Genomic DNA, 25,526 nt, shown 5'->3' with positions numbered 1-25,526 from the left:
TCTCAAGTCCTTTATCAAAAACTCACACAGAAATATGTTAGGCAGGTTCAATTGTTATTTTTTTCTGTTATGCTTTATTTCAAACCTCTTGATGAATAATTTATACTTAATAATATATACTTAATTAAAGCCATGCATTACATGTTGTAATGATAAAGTTTTATGTAGATAAATAAATAAATAAATTTAATAATAATAATAACAATAAAGAAGAAGAAGAAAACAAAATGTAAAACATCTGAATTTATAGTTTATAAAAGCTATGTTGTTATATGTAGATGAACATTTAATATATATATATATATATATATATACAAACACACACACACACACACACACACACACATTATTATATATATATATATATATATATTATATATATATATATTAAAGCATCAACAGAGCTTTAGGAAAGATACATATCATTATTATTATTATTATTATTATTGTTTTAAGATTTTGGTCGTAAACAGCTGGTTTCTTTCCGATGCTAATCTTTATGCTCGTGAAGCAAGACCAAGGTGAAAGTGCTTCAACTTTTCCAAGTTGTTTAGTGTTCCAAAGTGCTGAAAAGCCACACCCAGGTGGCCACTTTTCTCCTTGACAGTAAGCTAAAGCCCTGGTTTGGAACCTTAGGTTTGGGGTGCAGGACAGTTAGTACTGTCAGTCTGCCGGGTTGGCATGACCCATTAAACTTTTAGGACAAAGTCATATTGACACCGGAACAGCATGACAAGCTGTTAATAACTGTTAGGTAACATAAAGGCCCGGACACACCAAACCAACAAAAGAGAACTAGCAATAACAAAAAACCCCCGCTGTGTTGCCTTACGTCGCCGTGTCTCAGCCAAGAAGTTGCACATGAACACACCAAACCGATGGACAGCATGTACTTTTCCCGCCTGTGTGACAGTAATAACTCCACATCAGCAGATGACTATTGTCTGTATTCATTATTCAAAAACAGAAAGCAGAAGGCATGGCGCTAATTAGCCAGTTAATACATTAACACACAATCTAATGTTGAAAGAACAAAGCATTACTTTAATCCTAATCTCATACCATCAGGAAATGTTTCTGTTGAAGAGCTTACCTGCTAATCAAAACAGTCTTACCTAATACAAATGTGTTTTGACCTCACTCCCTCTTGACTTAAGCTTCTTTTTTACTTTCCTCAATTCTGTCATTCTGTCATACTCTGAGCTGAACAGCCAGAGTGATTTCACTCACTGACAGGCTCCATACCCGGCGCCACCGATTCAACTCGATGAATTTGCAAGAAAAAAGCCAATGAGGGTTGACGAGGGCCTAAGATGCAGGACACACCGCAGGGACGAGGGCCACGGACACTCATCAGCGGCCAAACTTTGAATGACGGCAGTCAGTTTGGTGTGTCAGGGCCTTTATCCGTGTGATGCTAACAGTTGGCCCTGTAAATTTGTGTGTGCAGTGGAGGAACCATGGGGGTTCCATGATAAAATGAGAGAAAGAGACCGAGAACAGGGTGAGCCAAGAGAGTAACGTTCCTGTGGGCTGGTACATAAGTGGAACTTTATTGCATCATGACACGGTGAAACGTAAAGCTAGAAATAACCTAAAATTACTATAAATGGCATTGCATATGAAACACCACACCATGAAGGATTTTAAACTAGGAGCTGCTATGTTCTCCATTTTTATCACACAGTCTATGATAACTACATGTTGCAAAATGAATTTTCCCATGCAATATTCAGTATGTGCCATAACTGAGTCTGTGTCCACTCGGCCATGAAATATGCAGGTTTTTCAACAAACTGGCAACTTGTGCTCTCAGCAACAGCGGTGTTACGACGTCAATGCAACAGAAGGGGGGAGGGGGAGTGTGACATCTTGAGGCTAATGTTATCAATAGCACCTTTAATAGGAGCCTAAGATGCCCCTGTATTTGCTTTAACATTATAATGTGGTATAGCTTGTTAAAATGTATTTACACACTGTGGATAAAATATGAAGATTATTGTTTTCTGGTAATTTTTAGAGGGTTTTTTGTTGTTGTATTTTTTTTTTCACATTAAAATAAGAGGTCCCCAATGTTTCTGCTTTCCAGAAGCCAAATGAGCAGACATTAAACCCTGCGGCAAGAGTGGAAGGGCAGTGGAAGTAAACTTGGCCTCTATTCCCCTGCAGCTTGCTCTTTAAACATACTGTGTGCCTGTACATGTGTGTGAACAGCTCGTTGAGGTATGCTTTTGTTTTGCTGCATTCTTAAGAAATTCTTCAATAAGTGAGGATCTCTCAGAGATCACTGCTTATCTGCAGTGCATAACAACATCATCATATCTCTGTAGAAGACAGACAAAAAAAAAATGTTTCCCTCCATGCACTCCGATATTCTTTTCTTCTGTTAGTAAGAAATAATCTGAGGAGAGAGTGTCCCTCAATCCCTAAAGATTTGAGGGACACCCATGTCAAGGAAGCCATGTTTGGCGTTACAGAGGGAGAGAGAGAGAAATGGGGAGGTTGAGGTGAACAACGGATAAAACAAAACCATGATGAAAAATAGAGAGGGAGGAAAAAAAACCCACATCAGACAGCGGATTTTGAAATTGCCTCGTGCCAACTCTGCTTATTATATTTCACATCTCATTATGTGGCGGGGGCTTTTTTGGAAATGGTTGTTTGTCAGCCGATTTGACTGGAATAACAATGACAGAAAGCTTGTGTTTCTGCGTGTGCATTCGCAGAGGGATAAGACACACGGGATTGTGGTCCTGCACTGACAATGACACCATCACGGACCAGGTGTTTTCCTCTGTTAGAACTCAGCTGGACAAAAAGCACTTTGAAGTGCATACTGTACCTTTGTCCTGATACTGTTGGGAGCTATAGCATCTAGAAGCTAAGATATCAGCTGAACCTAAATAGGAATTATTGCTGCTTGGTAAATCTGTCTGTGTCAGACACCAATGAAAAGGTCCTCCTTTTGTGGTGGTATAATAAGCCGCCAGGTGGTGTTAGTGTGTAATGCAGCCCGGCAGCATCAGTTTGAAATGCTTCTGGACAACAACATTACTTTAGGTGCTGGAAAGTCCATGTAGAGCAAGCATGAGTGGCAGTGAATGGGTCAAACAAACCCTGAACTTTCATCCAGGAGGCCGATGTTTGCCTCCCCTATAAATGTCGAACCAAACCAGGATGTCGCTTTCTAAACTTAACCATGTGCATCAACAGCAGACACAAATGTAGATACAAAAGTCGAATGACAAAGTGGCAATATGTGATGACTGAGTCTAGTGTAAACATAAGGACCGTGCAGCATCACCCCACCATGTGCATTTTTTGACATCACCGTAACAGCATCCTGGGGCGTAAACAGCTGACACAGAATGATACTTTAAACATCATAAGTAGATGTAGAAGGTCACAAATAGAGCAGCATCATGTGACAAGTTGGGATGAGAATGTGTTGGTGGTCCAGGTTTCTATTTAATAATTAGTTCAAGGTCCAGTATCATACTTGCGTTGCCATGTCCTAAAGTTAGTTTGCTGTCTCAATCTGCTGCATATTCATATTGTCGTATGAAACTGATCTAATCTTGTTTCTTCTTTTTTTTCTAGATCCTTCTCTCTTTTGCCAAACCACAGGGGAAACAAATTTTATAGACTAATTCATCATTGTACTAAATGTACATTTTGTTTACAACCTGTTGGGTGCAGCGGCAGTATATTAAGAACTGAGCCACATTTTGGAAGTGTTGCAGAAACACAGAAAAGACCTGACCTCATTGCGCTGCTGTTGTTACTTTAAACTGGAAATGGACTCCATTTGGTAGTTGCTACAATAATGAATACATAAAAAGTTGTGTCAAAAGTATACAAAGCATAAATTACAAAACATGAGGGGTAATGTGCTACAATAATGAATACATAAAAAGTTGTGTCAAAAGTATACAAAGCATAAATTACAAAACATGAGGGGTAATGTGGAAACACACTTGGGTCATATTAATATCTTTCATTATGTCATTAATATGGATGCTATGTAAATATTATATCTTACTTTCATTTTCATTCATCAAATACAACCCCTGGTTTTGTTTTAGTACCCTTAAAACTCAAAATATATCAGAGGTTAGACATGGCTCAGTGCTTAAACTCAACACAGTTCAGCTTGGTCACTAGCCCTACCCTTCAAACTATGACACTCAAGGTACCCCTCCACAATCATTTTGGATGCAGTTTCAACCTGACGCTGTCGTCACACTACAGTTAATTAAAACTTTTTAAAAGTTAAAATAACTGGAGGTCACATTAGTCTATGGACTGTAAGAAAATGCTAATACATGCACACACAGTTTTGTTCTCAATATCTCAGATTATTATTTTTTGAGTTTTAACAGTGGCCCCTATTACTCCATTCCACAGACTAAAATTCTGTCTTTTGGTTAAATTATTCTCTTGCTACACTGCAAAAATGGCCTGTCAAATTTAAGGCCAAACACCCTAGATTTAAGCATACTTGCACTTAAAAGAAGCAAATTTGGCTGCCAGTGCAGTAAGCAAATTTTGCTTGTTAAGATGTCTTAAAACCAGTAAAACTGTGTGACTCTCATTATAGCCCATAAAATCTTGAAATAAGATCAAAAGCACTAATTTCAAGTAATTTATTTAAGCCTAGTTGGACATACTAGTGCTTAAAATAAGGTTTCTATAGACCTGAAGTGGATGTTTCCAGACTTGTCTCCTGTATCTAGTTAAAAATAACTCAGAAAAAGACAAAGATGCTTAACAAGACCAGGCAAGTGATATTTACTTGAATTAAGTCAAATGGTCTTTCCTAGTCAGCACTAGATAATCCATTTATACTTAAAACAAGACTAACTAGGTTTTTTAATCTAAATATAAGATTATTACACTTGGTTAGATCGGCAGTTTTTGCAGTGTACTTTGTGGTTCCTTTAGAGTAGCTACTGCCGTGTTTACTCCAGTCTTCCCCTGGACTCCTCCTGCAGCAGCACCTGCTCTGCACTACCTGTCTGAGCAGTGCTTCCAGCACGTACTCATCCCAAACTCGTCAGAGACATCCGCTCTTCTTTTGGTGTTAGTGTGCAACACCAAAAGCCACCTTTCATGTCAACATGGAACAGTGCTGGATGGCACCAGCTGAGAACACAGCTGGACTGAACCAGTGGTTTTGGCAGAGAGCAACAAGGGCGTCCACGACACGCACATAGATAGCATCACATGAGAACGGAACCAGTTGCGTGTACGTGAAGCACGGAAGGATGGCGCCAGGTTGTAACACTGCAGCTGATGGTGGATGGGTCCCACAAACAACTGACTTTCATGCAGGAGTTCAGTGTATGCTTACCATCTGAATGTGTTTTTTTTTTTTTTTTCTTACCACCTAATCCTATCCACGACTTTGTTGCATCATCATTCCCAGCATGTACATTTGTTGATGGTCTGCATCGGTTGCCATGTGCTTATGTTGTGTAAACATATTGTGCTGCATCGTTCCACCATGTGCATTTATTGACATCACGGTAAGGGCATCCCAGAGCATAAGCAACTGACACAGATGGATACCTAAAATGCCATAAGTTGAAGCAGAAGTTCATTGACAAAGCGGCACCATGTGATAAGTTGGAGTGAGACCATGTTGGTGCTCTAACATCACCTCACCTCCTTTCAGTTTTATAGCAGAAAGTAACCATTGCTTTTGAGTTTGCACACTGTCTCCTACTTTACCAGAAGCATTTTGTGTCTGAGTCAGATTCTAGTGGTTCTCCAAAACAAAATATTTTCCCTGTCACCCTCCAAAACCTGTGCCTGTAGAGTTAGACATACACAATACCTCCGCTCCTCTTTTCCTCACCTGCACTGATGTCTGTACACTGACTTGTGCAATAAAAGGCTGAAAGCAGGCCGCCGTGATAATCTATCTCAGTCCTATTTGTCAGGTAAAAGTCACCTATTGCTCCCAGTGCTGATGAGTGTGATAAACAAAAGGTGCTCTGTGCGCTGACTGATTGACAGATGTGCTCCAGATGTAGCCATGATCCCCTAGAAATCCCTCTGGGGGAGGCGGGACCTCAGCAAAGCAGCTAATCCCCGAGCCATCCTCCATCTGATGGACGGCTGTGTAAGACTTGTAATGATCTTCTTCTCCACTTGAGGAGAAGCACTGCCAGCCTGTCTGTCAGACTCTCGCCCAGCAGCTCCAACAGATTGAAGGAGACAAAGGTGTTGGGCTGCTTCTTTTTCTTCTGCCAGAGAGAAAAGCTGGGTGGCTCAGCTTGTGAAAGACACAGACAATGTGAAAGTTTCTTTTGCATTGTCAAACGTGGCTGTTTTTCACACCTCATTGCTCAGTAATTTGATGAGCTGTGTGTGTGTGTGTGTGTGTGTGTGTGTGTGTGTAGCCTGAGGGGGCTCAGCTGTTTAGAGAGAGCATTAGCCATGGATGTTACAGTGCCAGCACAGCATCCCTGACTCAAAGCAAACCTGCCCAACAAGCTCCCCTATTAGGCATATTGTTTTTTAATCTTGTTATTCTTTACCAAATGCTCATTATGTGGTTCAGTCCGACCCTTGTCTTTTGATAATCTGTGTGTTTTATCTGTTCATTGAAATCGTAGGGAAACAACCAGTGTTGGCTTTTTAAGTCTGTAATCATATTGAGAACTGGCTTTTTGTTTCTTCAGAGCTTTAGAAGCATCTCACAGTTGTCAATATCAGATGAAGTGTGCTCAGTTGTCATAGCAGCCCGTTCTTACTTTGAAGTCGTCAAATACTGCCGCTTTTGCAGTGATTTCAGTGTAACATCTGATGCCAAAAGTCACCTTCGGAGGACAGTTTCTGTTTAAAACGCTGCCGGTAATGACATAATATAAGGACAGGAGTGTTTCGCTTCCTATCTGAATATGATGGTTTTTTTTCTACACCTTACCATGTGCCTCTTATGCCTAAACCTAACCATTCATGCCAGCATGTGCGTTTGTTGGAAGTCCAATGATTGTAACCATGTGCTCATGTTGCCTCAACCTTACAAATGTGCTGCGTTATACCACCATGTGGTAGGTAAGGCTGTGTGGGGACAGAGCACCTGCTGAAACACATAAACATGCCGTCTGCAGTCATTTTGACCTGACCAGCAGACTTCACTACAAGCTGATTGGCTGCTAAAGCAGGTGACGTGTTTTGCGTTATTAAACCAGGTGCTGGTGATTTGACCAGCTGAGTTACAGATTACATCATCAGCCGGTTTGAGTTGAGCTCAGACCGATCAACAAAGTGCTGCAAGTTTTCGCTGCGATGTTCTTCGATGTTTTCGACTTTGGTCGGAGCTGCACTTAAAAAACAAAAGAAAACAATGCACTGACTTCAGTTGCTTCTTTCATCAGCCTGTATGAGTTCTGTACATACAGGGTGTAAAATGTTACCATGACATATCTGGCTCGTTGTCTCAAGCCTTCGTCAGAAATGTCACAGGTGTTGCGATGGCATCTGCTGCCACAGTTTTATGCTGTTGTTTGCCTTGAGTTGCACGGGAAGTGTAACAGATGCTGCCTACAAACTTTATCATGGTTACAGTTATGTTTATGTGAGGCTGTGGGTGTTAGCTACAGAGGCTCAGCTCTGGAGCCCACTACTCTTTGCTGAGAAAAGTTTGGCCTCACTCAGGGCATAAGGTTTTTGATTCTGTTGTATGGTAAAATGGTCAGCCTAGCCATCCAACACTTTTGTTTATTCTCTCCACATGATGGTTCTTCTTAATTTATTGCCTTCTGATGGTGCCTTAGTCTGACTGAAACTGAACCTTGGCCAGAAATTTCTCTGGATTTCAATGGCATTTTCTATGGATATTCATGGTCCCCAGAGAGGGACTAATAATGCTGTGGTGATGTTTCTTCATCAGGCATTAAGTCGGAAGAACTCTTCTCATTTAGGATACTTTTTAGACCTCCTGTCATGGTCTGTGGTCTGTTTAGTGTTTTATTTTCTCCCTCATGTTTCATGTCTTGTCTTCCTGTTTTATTTTGGAATCACTCACCTCTGTCTCTGTTCCAGGTTCCTGTCTGCCGTGCCCCCTCCTTGTTGGTGTGCACCTGAACCCTGATTGTGTTTCCCGCACCTGTTTCTTATCACGCCCCATAAGTCCCGCATATATTCCCCCTTTGTGTCTTGTCTCGTCGCCAGTTCGTTGATCCTCCTCGTCCACGTAACAGCTTTAATCCGCAGCCTTGTCAGTAGCTCTTTTTGTGTTTGAACCTCGCTTGTTTTTTTACCTTGCTTTTTGCCTCTTGCTCTGGAATTCTCTACTGGGAATAAACCTTGTTTCGCTGCTCTTACCTGGTCTGAGTTTTGCATTTGGGTCCTACCTTCCTGCGCCACAGTTCATGACACCTCCACGCCGGTGATAGCCAAGGCCAAGGCTAAAGCCATCTAAACTATGTAGCATGTCATGTTTTCATTGCCTGCATTTGCTCTTTTTAATGCATAGAAAACCAGAATCACAGCTTTGCAGTTGTATGCATTGCATACCAGTCAAGTTGCACTTACAGTTTGCATCTCTGTGTGTGAGAACATGGATGCTTCAAACACATCTTCCCCCAGCTGCACAGAAGATCAGTACAATGGCCAGGTCTTCAGATTAGTGTCACCAATTCACTTTCTGACCACATTTATCATTTTCTATTTCTGATTTTGAGTAATGGCCAGAAACGTCACCATGACCTTGATCTTTGACCACCAGATTCTTATCAGTCCATTTTTGAGTCCAAGTGTGCGCTTGTGTCAAATTTTAGGAAACTCCCTCAAGGCCATCTTCAAGTATTGTGCTTACAACAATGAGATGGTTGCGAGATCAAAATGACCTTGACCATGAAACAACAAATTGCCAAATTTAAAGAATAAGACAGACAAGGTCACACTGACCTTGACCTTTGACATGTAAATACCAAAATATAACTGTTTATTGTTGAGTCCAAATTAATCTCTGCTATATTAGAATAAATAAATAAAAAATAAAAAAAGAATTGATTTAAGTACCTACATTTAGACACAGAAGCATAAAATAGTGCCTCTCCTGTCAGTTAGCCAGCATAGCATTCACTGTACCCAGGTTCAATATGGAGTGGATTGACATCACAATGGACTGCCCACTTCCTCAAAAAGAATCATTTTGCAACACATCATGAAGATTAAGGTCTACTCACTTTGTCGGAAACACAAGGACAGACCAGTCGTACCATTAAAACTGTTGACTGCGTGATGTATAGCAGTGACAACTTTCCAAGTAATCACACTGATATAACAGTGCCATGGAACAGTGCAGAAACAATACAGACACACACACACACACTGTGCTACTAAACGTAGAAAAATAGCATCACAGATGTTCCCTCCTCCACTTAACACTTTACTCAGCACTTTTCCCCTTTCACTGAGTTTTAAACGAGCAGCAGCATGGAGGTAAATGCCAGCTCCCACCTGCACCCTCCAATTTCTGCTATTCCAAAGACATAACAATAACAGCTTGGCTACTTAGGAGTGCCTCAGTACAATCTCATCCCATAATAGAGGAAGGGGTGGGAATGGTGATAGATCTGCCCCAACATATTTTGGGAGGGAGGGGAGGGGCCGTTATCTGGGAGAGCTTAACTAAAGAGCTCCGGTTAGCTAGAGGCGAGTTCCATTCACTTTAGAATACATTCATTAATCACGGCTAAAGCCTTTTACTGCGACAATGGAAGAGAAGAAGGGGAGGGAGCCGGGAGTCTCTGTTCCAAAAAAACTTAGATCAGTGTGTATGACTGAGCTGGGACACTATTCTATTAATGAAAAGGAAAGAATAGACGTGTTTAAGCATTATTGCCCCATAATGCCTAACGCTATCTAGGATTTATTTTTCCCAACTTCCCAAATGGCTCCCTGGGTGCTGAGCACACCCAGATAATGCTAGTGAGGAAGCAGAAAACCAATAATTCTGGCTGGGCCGTGGAGCTCAATTGGATTTACTGTCAAGCTCCTTCATCAGTTTAATAAAGTCCCTCTCCCCATCCTTCCATCCCAAATCCCTGGGGTCTGTGTACCTACAAGACCAGCAGCATCAATCATTAAAGGAACTAAAGGACTTGTCTTTACTGTTACTGTCATTAATTAGGTGTCATTAAAAGTCTTTTGTTGCTGAAATTTGGACTGTCTGATGGGGGGAGTTGTTATCATTGTCTGATGAAGGCCGTTCACTGTTTGGAAATCGAAAGTCTGTGTTCTTTACATTAAAGGAATAGTTGAACATTTTGGGGTATTTGCTCATTTGTTTTCTTTCTGAGAGATAGACATGACACTTGATGCACATTTTATCATCTTTGCAATAAATGCACATGTTCATAGCATCATTTAAAGGGTAAGTTCTGTATTTTTCAACCTGGAACCTATGTACCATGTGTTTGTGTCAACAGTGATAAATAGAAAAAACAATTTTTGAATCCAGCATCCAGGGGTGAAATAGTCCAAAATGTAACCATTCAACACATTCTCCCTCCAAACTTGTCACATGGTGCCACTATGTCAGGACCTTCCACATCTACCTATGACATTTTAGGTATCCTTCTGAATCAGCTGTTCCCGCCCCAGGCTGCTGTTATGGGTATGTCAACAAATGCACATTGTGGGTTGACACAATCTGTTACCTTGATGTCACACCATGCAGAAAGCAGTATGGTCCTTCTGTTTACACAACAGCATGGACAGCGTGGACTGTCACGCTGGGTTGAATTAGGAAGCAAAGTCATGGACAATTAGGTTTAGGCAAAAGAGCCACATGGTAAGGTTTAGAAAAAACCCTCCCTATAACGCACTCACGCTCCTTATATACGAAGTTACCGACAGCCTTCTAACCTGATGCTGTCCTTCCGTGTTTTATGCGAGCACAACTGGTTCCATCCAGCTGCGTCCTCACATGATCGGCCCGTGTGTGTTGCATGTGGACCGCATTCTCACCTGACACCATCCAGCAAACAGTGGCTTTTCGCATCACACTCGTACACAGAAAGCACCGACAGAGCAGCACTATTTGTCAAATTTGGAGTGAGAACAGGCTGAACTATTTGAGGAGCTAACAGGCTCAGACTATGACTGTAAATGTCAGACAAGTTGTGGAACAGTTCCCTACAGAGATAAAATTTATGTAAATGATCTTTTTTGGTTTTAACAGGCTGACAGTATGGAACAAATTTATGATATATGGTAATTAATTATGGAATTATCTGTCCACATGTCAGTATTTATTTTTAATGGCTCCACAGACCTCCCCCATCTACAATGCTGCCTCCTTTTAAGGTACAATATTACGACCTCCGGAACGGTCTCCTTGTTTGTTCTTGTGTGAAACTTTTGACTCCACCCTCTGGTGGCATGTATTGGTTTTATCTATACCATCATAAAAGATCCATGGCAATATGAGAACAGTGACATTTACAGTGTTTGAAACCAATGTATTTCTTTTTGCATTTAAAAGGAGCATAAACAAGCCTATACATTTACCAGGGTCTTGAAAATGCAAAGACTTAAGACTTTGCTAACAGTTGTGCTTTTAGGCAATCCAGCCCTCCAAAGAGCCTTGATAGTGTGTTTGAGTCATCCAGTGGATTTAGGGATCGGAAAAAAGGCAACATGAAAAGAGGGGCAGTTTGTCATCCATGCCAGATCAAAGCAACATAATGGAGCCATGACTGCGTGAAACTGCTTTTAAAACAAGCACTACACTGTTACAGACCTAAATAAGGAATACTGTAATCAAATTTAGGAAAAGAGTGACTATATTAACGAAACAGGGGAAGTGTTACCATAACTGCAGTGTAAAATGTTGCACAGAAATTAAACATTGGCGTGAGACAGTAAAGGACATTTTCTGGCAATCTTAGAGACCAAAGCAAAGCATAGCAAAATGTTGAAAAAGGTTATAGTCTATTCATAATTACAAATACACAAGCAGAGTCATTCAGGAAGTTCTCAGTTGTCTGGCAGACATGGCTCGAACATCAGAGTTATATGAAGTAACAAACAGTGAGGAATTTCAGCCAATTGTCATTCAAAAGTCTTTGTTACCTAATCCTAACCATGCGCTTTTGTTGACATCCTGGCATTTTTTGCAGCATACTGGAACATAAACGGCATATGCAGGAAGATACCCAGACTGTAATATGTAGATGCAAAAGTTCAATGACAAAGTGGCAATACGTGACGATTCGGGATGAGAACATGTTGGATATTTGGTAAAATGGCTGATGAAACAAAATACATTAAAGTACCGACTATATACCCTATTCCAAGTACCCATATACTATTACAATCTGACTGTTCATGAGAGTTTAAGCTGTTTTGAATCAGCAGATCATTAAGATGCATCCATGCTTACTCAAAAAAATTATCCAGATAATGCAGAGTTATGGCCTTCAATCCAGAGACAGCATACCTACAATGGGGCATCTGTAAAGAGTGGCAAGCACTCTGGTGTCCAGGCACGCATTAAAAAGATTTTAAAGAATGCTTTTAATGTCCTTTGCAACTCTCATAGTTCGGATCTAACCCCTAAGTGGAGCACTTCTTTCCTTTGTTCGAGAGACATATTTATATCCTGGTCATATGTGCATCATAAATGGGTTAGCATACAAAGAGAGATGAATGAAGGTTTACCGTGAGAGCTCCAGAGAATTAGAGACATCTGCTGGGAATGCTGCTTTTGGTTTGCCACAATTTAATTATAGAAGTTCTTCAACAAATTGTTCAGGAACCCAATAATGAAAGCTCTGTTGAGGCAAGAGACTTTACACAAGAGACACAAAAACTTCTGACATGCAACAGCCCTCCACCGTGCATCTCTCAAAAGCAGTTGATTTAGCCAAAGCTGTGATGCAGACTGTAAAGAACACAGGAATGATTCCAGTTTTGATGACCTCTGGCATGAGGATTGGATACAGCTCAACGATGTAATATTGTTGTGGAGCACATTCCAAAACATGCTACAGTTGGTGAGAGGTCTGGGTCAGATAAGTGCAGGTGTCTAATTTATGTTCTACTACACAGTCATTGATAAAATCTAAAATGAGCTTGACAAAGTGATTGCAACAGAAACATGTAATATCATGACTGGCATTGAGATTTTAAATCCCTAAAGGTCCTAATTTCTTCATGTTTCTATGAATTTTATTTTCTATCATAAGCCTTGTATTGAGGAGTTGGGACATGAATTGCATCAGTTCAAAATAATTTTAGAAAGGAAAGTAAAGAATGGCATGCATGGGCCCTTTGTTGAAGTGGAGTTAAAATGAACCATACAAAGAAGTTTTCTTTGAGCTTTTTTTACTATGCAAAACTGCAGTTGCATTCTACCATGGCAGATTACGGATAATTTAAGAGATAATAATTTACTTACAATGCTAATTTTGGCGTCGTAAGTATCTAAGAGTATTGAGGGTCAAAGGCCTTAAATATGAATGATTTTGTTGATATCTTAGCTAGAAAACACAAATACCACAGTTTTATTTACCACAGCTGTATTCTCTTGCTTTTTGTAGTTTTATGTTGATTTGGGCAATGATACTTGAGTATGTTCGTGTCCATTGTTATATGTGTATAGTTAGCAGTTCAGAGAACCAAACCTATGGGGATGGTATGTAATGCTTACATTATTTGAACTTTTAGTGGAGAGATTGACAGCAACTCCAGCAGAATGAGCTGTAGTGTTTTCCGCAGATATGCAAAATAGGCCAGCCCATTCTCACTCCTGCTGCTTTGTCAGTGCTTTCAGTGTACACCACCTCACACCAGAGCGTGACACCACCTTCAAGCTACCTTCCACGTACAACCAGAGTGCGGCTGGATGGAGTCAGGTGAAAAAGCACTCAGACAAAACTGGTTGCATTGTTATTATACCCCGTGGAAAGCTGGATGGCAACGCATGCGTCCACATGCAACAAGCATGGGTGGCGTCAATTAAGAACACTGCTGGATGGAACCGGTCACATCAGTTAATAACCCTGCCTGTAAACACGTAAAATAATAAGCGAAAGTGCACTTATAGGGTAGGCGGGATCTTTTTCTACACTTTACTATGTGCCTTTTGCCAAAACCTAACCATCTGTGACTTCATTGCCTAATCCCAACCATTGTGACAGTCCATGCTGTTGTGTAAACATAAAGTCCATGCTGCATCATTCCTCTATGAGTATTTGTTTATATCACCAAAACGACATCCCTGTGTGTAAACAGCCGAGTTGGGATGAGAAGGTGTTGGTTTGCACCCCTTGTATGACAAATGTTCTATGTTGTAGTTTAGTTTGAGGGACTACAAGGCTGACAATGATATATCCACCATTAGCAAAAAGCAGCCAATAATATTATCACAGTCCATGAATCACTCAGGCTCTACTGGTAGGGAGAGGTAGTTAATGTGAGTGTGTTTCTCTGAGATTCCATAGAAAAAGCAGAGCGTGAAGAAGAAATAATATCACTTTCCATGCCAGGAAGTCAGACAAACTTATTGCATCCTGCCGTCTTATACTACAAAAACAGTGGCATATTGTGTTTCTATTTCTGTCTGTTTCATCTTGTTAATCAATTGCGATGATCAATAGCGTGGCGGACCTTTTTTTAATTGAACATCATGCTTCCAAGGGGACCATATATCAGCGTAATCAACATGGAAGAGAAGCAGACGGAACAGAGAGAGGGCCGCCTCTCCTTAATGTTAATGAATTAGGCGAGTTGCTTGTAACACATCACGGTGTAATTAAATGATACGGGCTGAGCATCGACGGGCACAGGGCATATTAGATGTACTACTTAATGTGACCAGGCAAATCCAAGCGCCGTATTGATCAGTCGCTTAATGTTCTCGGGCTCAGCCTCAACCCTCGACCTCCATTTCATTTTCCAGTCATTACAGTTGGCCGGCAGGATTTAGTGCGGCTGCAGGCAATACGATGATACACCCAGAGATGAAAAAAAAAGAAAAGAAGAGAGGGGAAAAAAAATCTGAGGTATATTGTCACCTTTATCCCTCTCCTCCCAGGTTCTAATCAATGAGCGTTGCTAATGGCTAAATGCTAAATATACCTGTCTACTGCTGGCAGGAGAGCATTTCATCCCGGCACCATCCCATCAGGACAGGCCTCCAAAGCAGCCACGTCGGCAGACAACTCGGAGCCCCCGGTAGATGCGTATTGATAAGTTCATGATTTGGGATGGTGGAGGGCACAGGAGGAAAGTATTAGGGTTGAGGGTTCGGAGGAGGGAGACAAGAAAGGAAAGGTATTGATTTGCACTCCCATTCAGTGAGTTCAACTACAGTGACTTTTTGGCCCCGCATTAAACAATATGATGAGTGGAGATCAATATGATGTCAGAAAGGGAGCTACTTTTAAGTAAGAGGTGGAGCTGGAGGGATGGGGTAATTTAAGGAGAGCACCGAGTGTGTGTGTGTGTGTGTGTGTGTGTGTGTGTGGGTGTGTGCCAATGCACAGGTGAGAGCACTGAGTCCTGAGAGAATCACTAAACTTTATTCATTAATTATGCTAGTCTCTCATCAATAGACACATGGATGGATTAAGGAAGAGGCCAACCAGGCATAGATCCAAGGGACAAGGGATCAGGGGGCCCCTTACAGCCTAAGCCTTTAATGAGAAGTAGCTATTAATCATAGGAGAGGTAAAGCGCACAGTCAAAATTCCCTCTAAGAACTGGAGTACCATTTGCATTCAATTTAAATATGTATACATTTTGGTGGTCAATGGTCAAGGTTTTTTTCTTCTAATTTGGCACAAATGCCCACTTGGACTCAGGGATGAATTGATTAGATTTTGGACATCAGAGATCAAAGGTCAAGCTCACCATAACCTTGCATCCTTCTCCCTCATGTGAAAGCAGTATCTCAAGAACACCTTTCAGGAATTTCTCCAAATTTAGCACAAATGTCCACTTGGACTCAAGGATGAATTAATTCAATTTTGGAGGTCAAAAATCAAAGGTCAAAGTCACCATGACCTTGCATCCTTTTATTTGTGTGAATGTGATATTTAAGGAAAACCTAGAAGACTTCCTTCATATTTGGCACAAACATCTACTTGGACTCATGGATTAGCGTTTGGGGTCGAAAGTCACTGTGACCTCACAGAGCAAGTTTTTGGCCATAACACAGGGATTCATATACTAATTATGACACAATTTCACACAAATAATAAGATATGATGTTGAAGTGATAGTATCTTATATTCAAAAGGTCAAATGTTAAGTTCACTGTGACAAAAAAAAAAAAAAAAACACTTTCTGGACATTACACAATGTCATAAGTCAGGAACAGAAGGGGATACATTTAGTCAAATAATGAATAGGTGACACTTATCTTTGAATTGTGCTGATTGTAGAGATCTTCTGTCCTGCAAGGGGGAAGATGTATGTGAAGCATCCAGCTTTTCATAACTGCAGCTTTGTTAGTGGACATCCCATCTACATATTACATCGCGTAGATATCCTTCTGTGTCTGCTCTTCACATTCTGGGATGCTGCTACTGGGATGTCAACACAAGCACATGGTGGGATTACACTGCATGTGGTTAAGGACAAGACAAAAGCGAATTCCATGCACACACAAAAGGTGCCTTTGTTTGTCTGTGCCAGAAGCACTAACAATAAGAGCAGCCCCGAGTTCAAAATAAGAATGGCTTGCACATACTATGTCACTGTAGAACTGTTGATGTGGTACATATAAAGTATTTGAAGGAAATGTGTTCATGGTTTGCCCAGATGAACAATGCCAGCCTGTTTTCTGGCAGCTGGGTGGCTTAATCTTTTGGATATGGTATTATTCCACTGTATCCACATAGAACGGTTGGTATGATATCCTATGAAAATGCACACAAAACAGTTCTTATGATTTCTTACAAAGTAGTACTTAACAAATAATTAAGATACATGAAGACAAGTAAAGTTATGATGGTTCAGTTTAGGAAGAGATACATGGCGAGGATGTTCCTTAAAATGAATCAAAGTTCACACACTTCCTAACGTGTGTCTCCAGAGGAAAGTCCACATTTTTATGACCAATCCACCACCCCAAACTGCCTCCTTACAAGACCACTTGGGACTGCTTCCTTGTTTACTCCCATCATGGCATTGGTCACGTGATCCCAGCCTCAAAATATGTGGGATATTTATGAATTTGGGAGCTTTACTTTTTGTAGGAAAACGTATTAACAGTTTATAAAAACAAGCTAGATATTTTATGGCACTATGTTATTCCGCAAGAGTGAAACAAGTGAACCATTGCCTACTGTAATTTACCCCTGTCAGAAGGCCCTGCATGTTATGGAACACTGTGGTTGTTTAAAGTAAACTTTAAAACTGTATTTCACAAATTATTTGCCCAACCATTAGCTCCTTTTACTCCTAATTAATTCTGTACTGGTCAGGCAGGTTGACTGTGTCTGCACCATTAACAAGGCTCCTTTAGGCGGGTAAAGGCATGAATGTACAAGTGTCTGTTCCAGGGATGAATATGAAAGCTTTCAAGCAAATTTTGTAGCTTTTACATATTAATGGTGACTTTTGATGAGAGCAATTGCTGTTGACATTGCAAAATACATGTTACTAATGTTAACTGAGAAATGTGGTGCTTTGAAAGGTCAACTTTTTAGAAATTAAGAAAAACATTTTGGCTTGATGATTGTTGCTTTTTATTCCCTCTCAGAAATCACTTCACTTGAAGTAACAGAGAGATGGAAATGTAGAGGCCAAACATGGGGGCATCTCCCACTTGATAAAAGTATTATCAGACATTACCATTTTTGTTGTTCAGCATGAATGTTCAGAGCTGACCAGAAAGTATTGATATTTACCTTGGAGTCTTTAGCAGTGGGTGGCTCTAGTTACACTGATGCCCTATATGCTGTTCAAAAACACGGATGTAGTGTCTGTAAGTAAGATGGGACGAACAAGCTGCACCCACTACATCTGCCTAGACTGGAACAACTGTCAATCAAGATTTAAAATTTCTCTTCTTGTATAAAACCTCCCAGAATAACCACTAAACCACATTTGAATAAATTAGTAGATTTTATTAGCTCTTAAAGCAATAACCCTTCCTGACTGTGTCCCATTTCCAATTTGCATTTGAGATCTAATCATTATGAGGCCGTAGTATGTTCTGACAGGAAAAGAGACCAATATGAATATGTTTAAAAAAAATGTCAATTTTCACTGATAAGGAGGAGTTGCTGACAGTTAACCTGATATTCAGACTGAATTAGCATTTTGTTTTACTTTGTTCATTCGGCATGACATTTTGTTTGCATGGGTACTTTGTTTTGCCCTAACTAATCCCTGGTTGCCAAAACCCAGGTTATCATTAATGGACTTTTGCGTCTACTTATTATGCACTAAATATCCTCTTACATTTGCTGCTGATATAGTGGGACAACAACCAACACCAGGATGTAAACAAAAGCACACAGTTAGGATGAGGCGACAAAAGCACATAGATTGATTGATTGATTGAACAGTTTCTTTATTTCTGTGTAATGCACAAAATATGCCAAACCCTCATGGGTTTATGAGACACCATAGATATGTTGAGACAACAAAAGCACATGGCAGCCAACACCAGAATGTCAACAAAAGCACATTTTTAGGATTAGGCTAAAAAGGAACAGGTGGTTAGGTTTATGAAAAAAAATCATCGTTTGGCAACACATTCATACAGGAAGCAAACACCCCACTCATGGTTGGAAGTCCGGGGTTTGTTGGACCCATCCACCACATCTCCAAACCCTATGGAGACCTTCCTGCTCCTTAACTACCGGCAGTGCTTCAACCTCAAATGGTTGTACCAGGTGCCACAAAAGCTTCTGTCTGGCCGTGTTACGAACTAACGCCAGCAGGCAATGTATCATACGGATCATAACGTGGATTTTGGCCATCTTACCCCGAAATCACTGACAAATTGGTAGTATTTGATGACTACAGAATGAGAAAGGGCCAAAACTGCCAAAACCATAACAAAAGGAATATATGGTAATGCCAGCAGCTCTGTTAGACTGCACTGAAGCACAGTTGGGCTTGAGCTCAAAACTAATGTTGGCATGCTAACAAATTAAAGAAGACAATTGACCCCTATAAGCAGTTTATCACTTTAGCAAAATTGCACTAAGACTGTGTTATAGGGCTGCTACTAAGTCCATCTGGGGCCTTTTAGAACAGGTGTATAAACTAAGATCATGTGACACTTAGATTGAACACAGGCAGACTTTATTTAACAAATTGTAACTCTTGAAGGCAGTTGCCAGAGCCAGGTCTCAGGAGCTTCAGAAGGGGTCAAATTAATATGCACACACCACTTTTCAGTTTATTTTTCAGAATTTTTGAAGTTCTTTTTTCCTATTTTGTATAGGTCCATCGGAAGAAAAAAATCCCAGTAACAGTCAGCAGCTAGAGAAATATGTTTCCCTCAGGTGTTGGTGGAGACCAAATACGAAGCTAAAAGAGACACAAAGGTGGACACAAATATTACTCCAAACTGAATGATGTTGCGCCGTAACTGATGGATGTGTTAATAAGTAAAACCGACCTAATATTACCATTTCTAGAAGAAAAGAATAAAGAAATAAATATGAGTTTCATCAAATGGCAGGGTTTATGGGAATATTAAAGGATAAAAACATCCTTTAATATTCCCATAAACCCTGCCATGTCCACACACATCTCCCTAAAATAGCTGCCTGTTACAAAGAAACCCAACTATAAATACACAAATATCAAGTGGTGACGATGCAGTCCAGTCAGAGGACCTTAAACCTTTGAAAGCTGATGAGTCCCTCTGCTCCCTCCTCTGTAGAGTGCAGGTGTAGCAAATAGTAGAAGAGAGTGGACCCCCATGTCTCATCCTCCTGAATGATTCTTCCCAACTGACTCATTCGGCTCCCTCAAAAAAATATTCTTTATATTGCACATACACTTTGCTCCTGAACCTTTGCACTCCGGTTGTGTATTATTTGTCAGATAATTTAAGCTTATTGTGATATCCCGCTCCTTGTAAGTCGCTCATCTTACCCAATTTATAAATATAACATACAATAGAAAAGAGCAGATAAGCCACAAAATTGGATAATAGCAGGGAGAGGACGGGCGAGAAAGAATGGGGAGAGGCAGGGAAGGAGACGAGTAAGAGGAATGTTAGGAGAGCTCACAGAAAACACTTCTTAAGTATGTTTTTGAGAGAGAGGTTTCAAGGTTTTCATTTGTTACGTATTCAGCATATCTCTACAATTTGGAGTGAAATGCTTGTTTACATCCTCCAAATGTGCTTGAGTTATAAATGATAAAATACAAAATACAAAACGTGTACATCAGAGAAAATATATACAACGAAGATATGCACTTAAAAAAATATGACATATTTGTAATATGAAATATTTAAGATAATATGGGAGAAGATGGTTGGGTGTGAGTGTAAAGCAGAGAGACAGAGAGGCAGTGAATTGAAAAGGGCTCAGCTTGAGTCGGCAGAGCATGTACTGGTGTACTGGAGCACAAATGAGAAAGATAGACAGAGGATGAGGAGTAGTAGGCAGAGCATAGAGGGAAAGAGGAAAAGGCTTTTAGATTATTGTGAGGGTCAGAGTGTGTTACCAGGAACAGTGTGCGTAAGACTGTAGACATGCATGCTAATGCTAAGGTGCTAACCTAACCGATAGTGCTGCTTGAAAGCTGATTCTGTATCACCTTCGACTATAAATACATTGATACTATAAATCTCATCAACGCTGCTACATTTGTTTTGGGGTAATTTCTGCCTATATTGCAGAACAATACTGGGTCACATTTCTGCATTGTTGGTCACCTGCTCTCTTTTGCATGCCCAGTCACCTAGCTCTCAGTCAGTAATATTCCATTTAACCTGGTTTTCCTGCTCTTCAGCACTAGCAACACCCACCTCACCAAGGCAACTCAGCTCACCTTGTTCTCATTACTCTCAGCCAGCATATACACACCAGCCTCACAGTCACTTTCTTGCTTTCTTTCTTTCTTTCATGCAAGACTCTACAGCACTTTATTTTTAGACAGATTTCCTGTTGCTGACCCTGCCTGCCTCTAAACTACCCATCTCATCTGATTCCCGGTAAATGCATCAGCCTTCTGTCCCCGCCCTCGAGACCTGCTTCTGCATCCTCAGTTCCTATTTCCCTGTGACTGCTTGGTGTTACAATCTGACGACAATGTTAGAATGTTAATGTTCCAATCTGTTTACCTGTGGTCCAGAGAGTTTCACCTTGTCACCACATTTGTCATTGTGTGTGGGTCCTGTGAGTACTTACCTGCTGGCTTCTTGACCCTCTGCCTGGCCTTGGCCTATCCTCTACCTCTTCCCTACTGGTTCGTCTAGGTGGACTGTGTTCTTACCTTATTCCCAAATTTTATTGCCTCTAATATTACATCCCCTGCCTGCTCCTGCATGGTGCCATTGCCTGTTACTGAACTGAACTGTGTATGTGCAGGCTACCGTCATTAGGCAGGTTCATTACAGATTTGTGCAAAACTTAAGGAAAACCCTCCTCTCAGGATAACATTCCAGGAAGCACGGTGATGGACATTCAAAACATTAGCAGGTTTATCTCTGTTGCAGCCACCACACTAGCCGTCATTATTTCCAATCCAAGGCCACGAATGCGTGTTATGTTTGCCATAATGGAAAGACGAGCCCCTTATACGTGGGAGTAACCAGGGGAAGGGATTTCTGGGAGGTGATGGTCCAGGATTTCACAGAGGAATTGTGGATTCAAAAATTGCGGATGATCTGCTTGACTTTTGAAGAGTTCTATGATGCAATAAAACCTCTTGTAGTGCCTGCTGCATCATGCCAGAGGGGGCCAGTTCTTACCAACAAGCACATAGCTATAGCATCATGTGACCTAGAAAAGCCAAAAAAGTGTTTCCATTGCAGTTTTGCAAAATATGGTTTTTTCAAATCACCTGAAATGCCACCTAATGCGAATGGGTTTTGTTTTTTTTGTTTTTTTGCAGTAAATGGATTTTTTTTTTCAAAACTGACTTGTTTCCATTACATTTAGTTTATAATTTAAATGTCAAGTTGCACAATTCTGCCACTCACCTGCTTCCAGGCCCAGTCCCTTCTGCCTGCCTATTTACTTGTCCTGCACTACACCTGCTGAGTTGTGACAGTTACTGTCATTTACAACTGTAACTGGCCTTTTTGTGTGCTGCATTTGGGTCCTAAAACACCTTATACAAGGCTTTCACATGAACTGCTGGAGTTCAAAACCTTGTGTCCCTTGGTTTCAGGCTACTAAACGCATTGTTAAAGGAATACTTCACCCAATAAATGGACGATCGGTATATTGATTATTCACAAGTTTTCTAAATTCATGAAGGAACCTTTTTTTCTCCCATGCCTCCAAGGTGAACAGAGAATCCAAGAAAAAATTAACAATCTTTTTTTTTTTTAAATTGTAGCAAACAGGGTCAACACTTAACAAAAGCAAAACTATATCAAAACATCAGTTTACAAAATTTAACACACCTTTTGCAGTACAATCTAAGGCTCATTTATAGAGTTGTATCCTCAGTACTTGTGCACACTCTCAGGGTGAGCTACTCGTGGGTGAAAGTATTTTATATTGTAAGAGTTTTGCAAAAATGCATGTGTTTGGAAAGTACTGAGCACAGGATTGAACTGTACTGCATGAGGTGTCTGAGAGTTTCTAAACAGATGTTTTGCTGTTGTTAAATGTGGACCTTGTTTAGTTTGTGGAGAATGTTCACCTTTTTTGAATCAGGTCAAGTTGCGGGGGGGGTTTATAAAAGGATGTTTTAAAAGAGTTTTGCCAAAGTTTTACTTCAATTCATGAAGAACGAAATGGATTTGTCATCCAGAATGGAGGCATGCAAAAATAGTTTTCTACATAATTCAAGTTAACACTGTGAATAATTTCAATACATTGGATTAATATGTGGATTAATATAAATAAATAAATAAATATATATATATATATATATATATATATACACACTATATATATATATATATATATATATACACACTGTATATATACTGTGTGTGTGTATATATATTATATATATATATATGTAAAGATGCAACTGTAAAGATGGTTTATCTTAAAGGTATACCATGCAGGAATCATTGGTTACTGTTCGAAAACAGTATTGCCAAAGGAGAAAACTAACCCCAAACTCACTCTTGTTTTGGAATACAGTTTTTTCTTTTGTGGTAGGAAACCCTGCATAGTAAACCTTTAATGCTGAAAGAGTTTGAGTTCCCATCTTACAATTCAAGCCAAATGACTCCAGACTAAATTTACTAATACAACACAAGAAGATGCAGACAATCATGGTCTTCAGATGACAAATCCTCATAACTTTAGTGATCCCTCACATTCATATCCAGGGCTATATATCATCAGGTCAAAATTTCAGTGCTTTTAAGGCTGAATTACTGATTCAGTCATTTTTCTGTTAATTTATTTCTTGATCAATCCATTACTTGCTGTTCAGTGAAGTATGAGAAAATGATGAAGACTGTCCTAAAGCCGAGGGGAATGTCTTCAAAGTGGTTGTTGCATGTCTGATCAGCAGCCCAAAACACAAAGTTGATTGTTACACAGGACAAATAAAAAACAGCAAATCCTCAGAAGTGGAAAGCTGGAATAATAGAATGTTTGGCATTTTTTAAATTTCAAAAAATAACTTCAGTGTCAGCTGGTCACCAAATACTTGCTCATCTGTTAATAATAACTACATCACTACTTCATTTTATATCCAAATGCTTACAAAACTGACCACTACCTAAACATCAGCCTGTTAATACTGCAACTGGCTATGTTAACATGCACGCTAATAATTCAGAATATGACAATATTCTACATTCACATACATCTTTATGCTCTGGGATGCCACTACTTTGATGCCAGCACATGACGCTGCACATGGTTATGTATATACAACAACAGCACGTGGCAACCAATGCTGGGACCTCAACAAATGTTTATGCTAGTACGAATGGTTAGGTTTAGGGGAAGGAAGTACATGGGTAGGTGTAAAACAAAAAAAAACATCACATTCAGACGGGAGGCGACTGCATCAAAGACCTGGTTTGTTCATCCTGTCTACCACCTATCCCATCCGCTCTATAGGTGACCTCATGCTCCTTACATCAGAACCAGCAGAGTTTCAACCTGATGGCATCCTGACGTGTTTCATGCACACACGACAGGCTCCGTCAGTTGCCGTCCGACCATCTGCTGGTGTATAATAGCACAATTACCGGATCCATCCTGCCACTTTTTCACCTTCACTTCATTCTGCAGCATTTAATGCACACGTGAAAGGTGCCTTTATGCATTGCCAGTTTATGCCAAAAGGACTGACACAGATTGTGACATTTGACCTTTTGCCTGTTTATGGTCAGCTCTGTGCGTTGTCATGGATAGGTTGTACACAAACCAACTCGCAAAGGTTGCAAGGCTGTGGTAGAGATGCATGCCTCAAAAAAGCCCACATTTCTAGTCAGAAGGAGAAACTCTTCCACATTAAAACATTATGAAAAACTTGGATTTGCGCAAATATCGCAATATTGACTATTTTAAGGGGTTGGTTGAAGCAATGAAAGAGAGAAGCTGTGTTTTCTCAGTCCAACAACTCCACCACCATAGGAATAATAAGTCCTGTTTTGATGCTAATAAGCAAAATGACAAATGGCTTTAGCTATTCCACTTTTCTGTTGTGTTCACAACAATAAGTAATAAGCTTAGTAGGAGTATTTTTTTTTTTTTTTACCTAAGGGCAAAACCCTATTGGCTATGGCCTTGCTCAATTTCTATCCAAGAAACAATCTTCCCCAACCTTAAAAGTTAGCTGCCTAGAACATGTAGGAAGCAGAATGCAAAGCCCTGTTTGAGTTCCAGAAACATGTCGTTTACCAATACTGCCAATTCTAACATCTGTGTTGGTATTTTGTGTCAAGGTGCCGTATATAATGGAACAGGGATCAGGCCCAAAACCAGACAGTTGAAGAGGCAGCAGGATGCATTTTTGATGAATAATTTATTATAGATATGTTCTTAGTGTCCAAATAAAGCAGCAGATCAGGTAGGCTGGTAACAGGTAGCAGAGAGGCTACACGAAACTGCATTGCAAGGTTGACAAATTGATAGAAGAACAAAATATTTGGGCATGTATATGTGGAATTGGATCTATTCAAAAGGAATGGGAAGCAGGTGGGTGGTTGGATGTTCCAAGTGAGAAGGTGGGCGCAGAATGTCAGGCAGAGATCATTAGGGAAGTGAGGAAAAGATGCCTGAATGGGTGGGGCAAGCAAGGGGTGGGGGAAGGAGGGAAAATCCAGGGGTGTGTGTTGCACGAATGGAAAATGGCAATGGCTTGGATTGGGGAAGTACAAATCTGGCTGGAAAGGAGGGGCAGAGAGACAAAGTGTGACAGAAAGCTTAATT

Source organism: Plectropomus leopardus, chromosome 9, assembly GCF_008729295.1.
Source record: "Plectropomus leopardus isolate mb chromosome 9, YSFRI_Pleo_2.0, whole genome shotgun sequence".
Taxonomy (NCBI): domain Eukaryota; kingdom Metazoa; phylum Chordata; class Actinopteri; order Perciformes; family Serranidae; genus Plectropomus; species Plectropomus leopardus.
Note: the sequence above shows the minus strand (reverse complement) of the source record.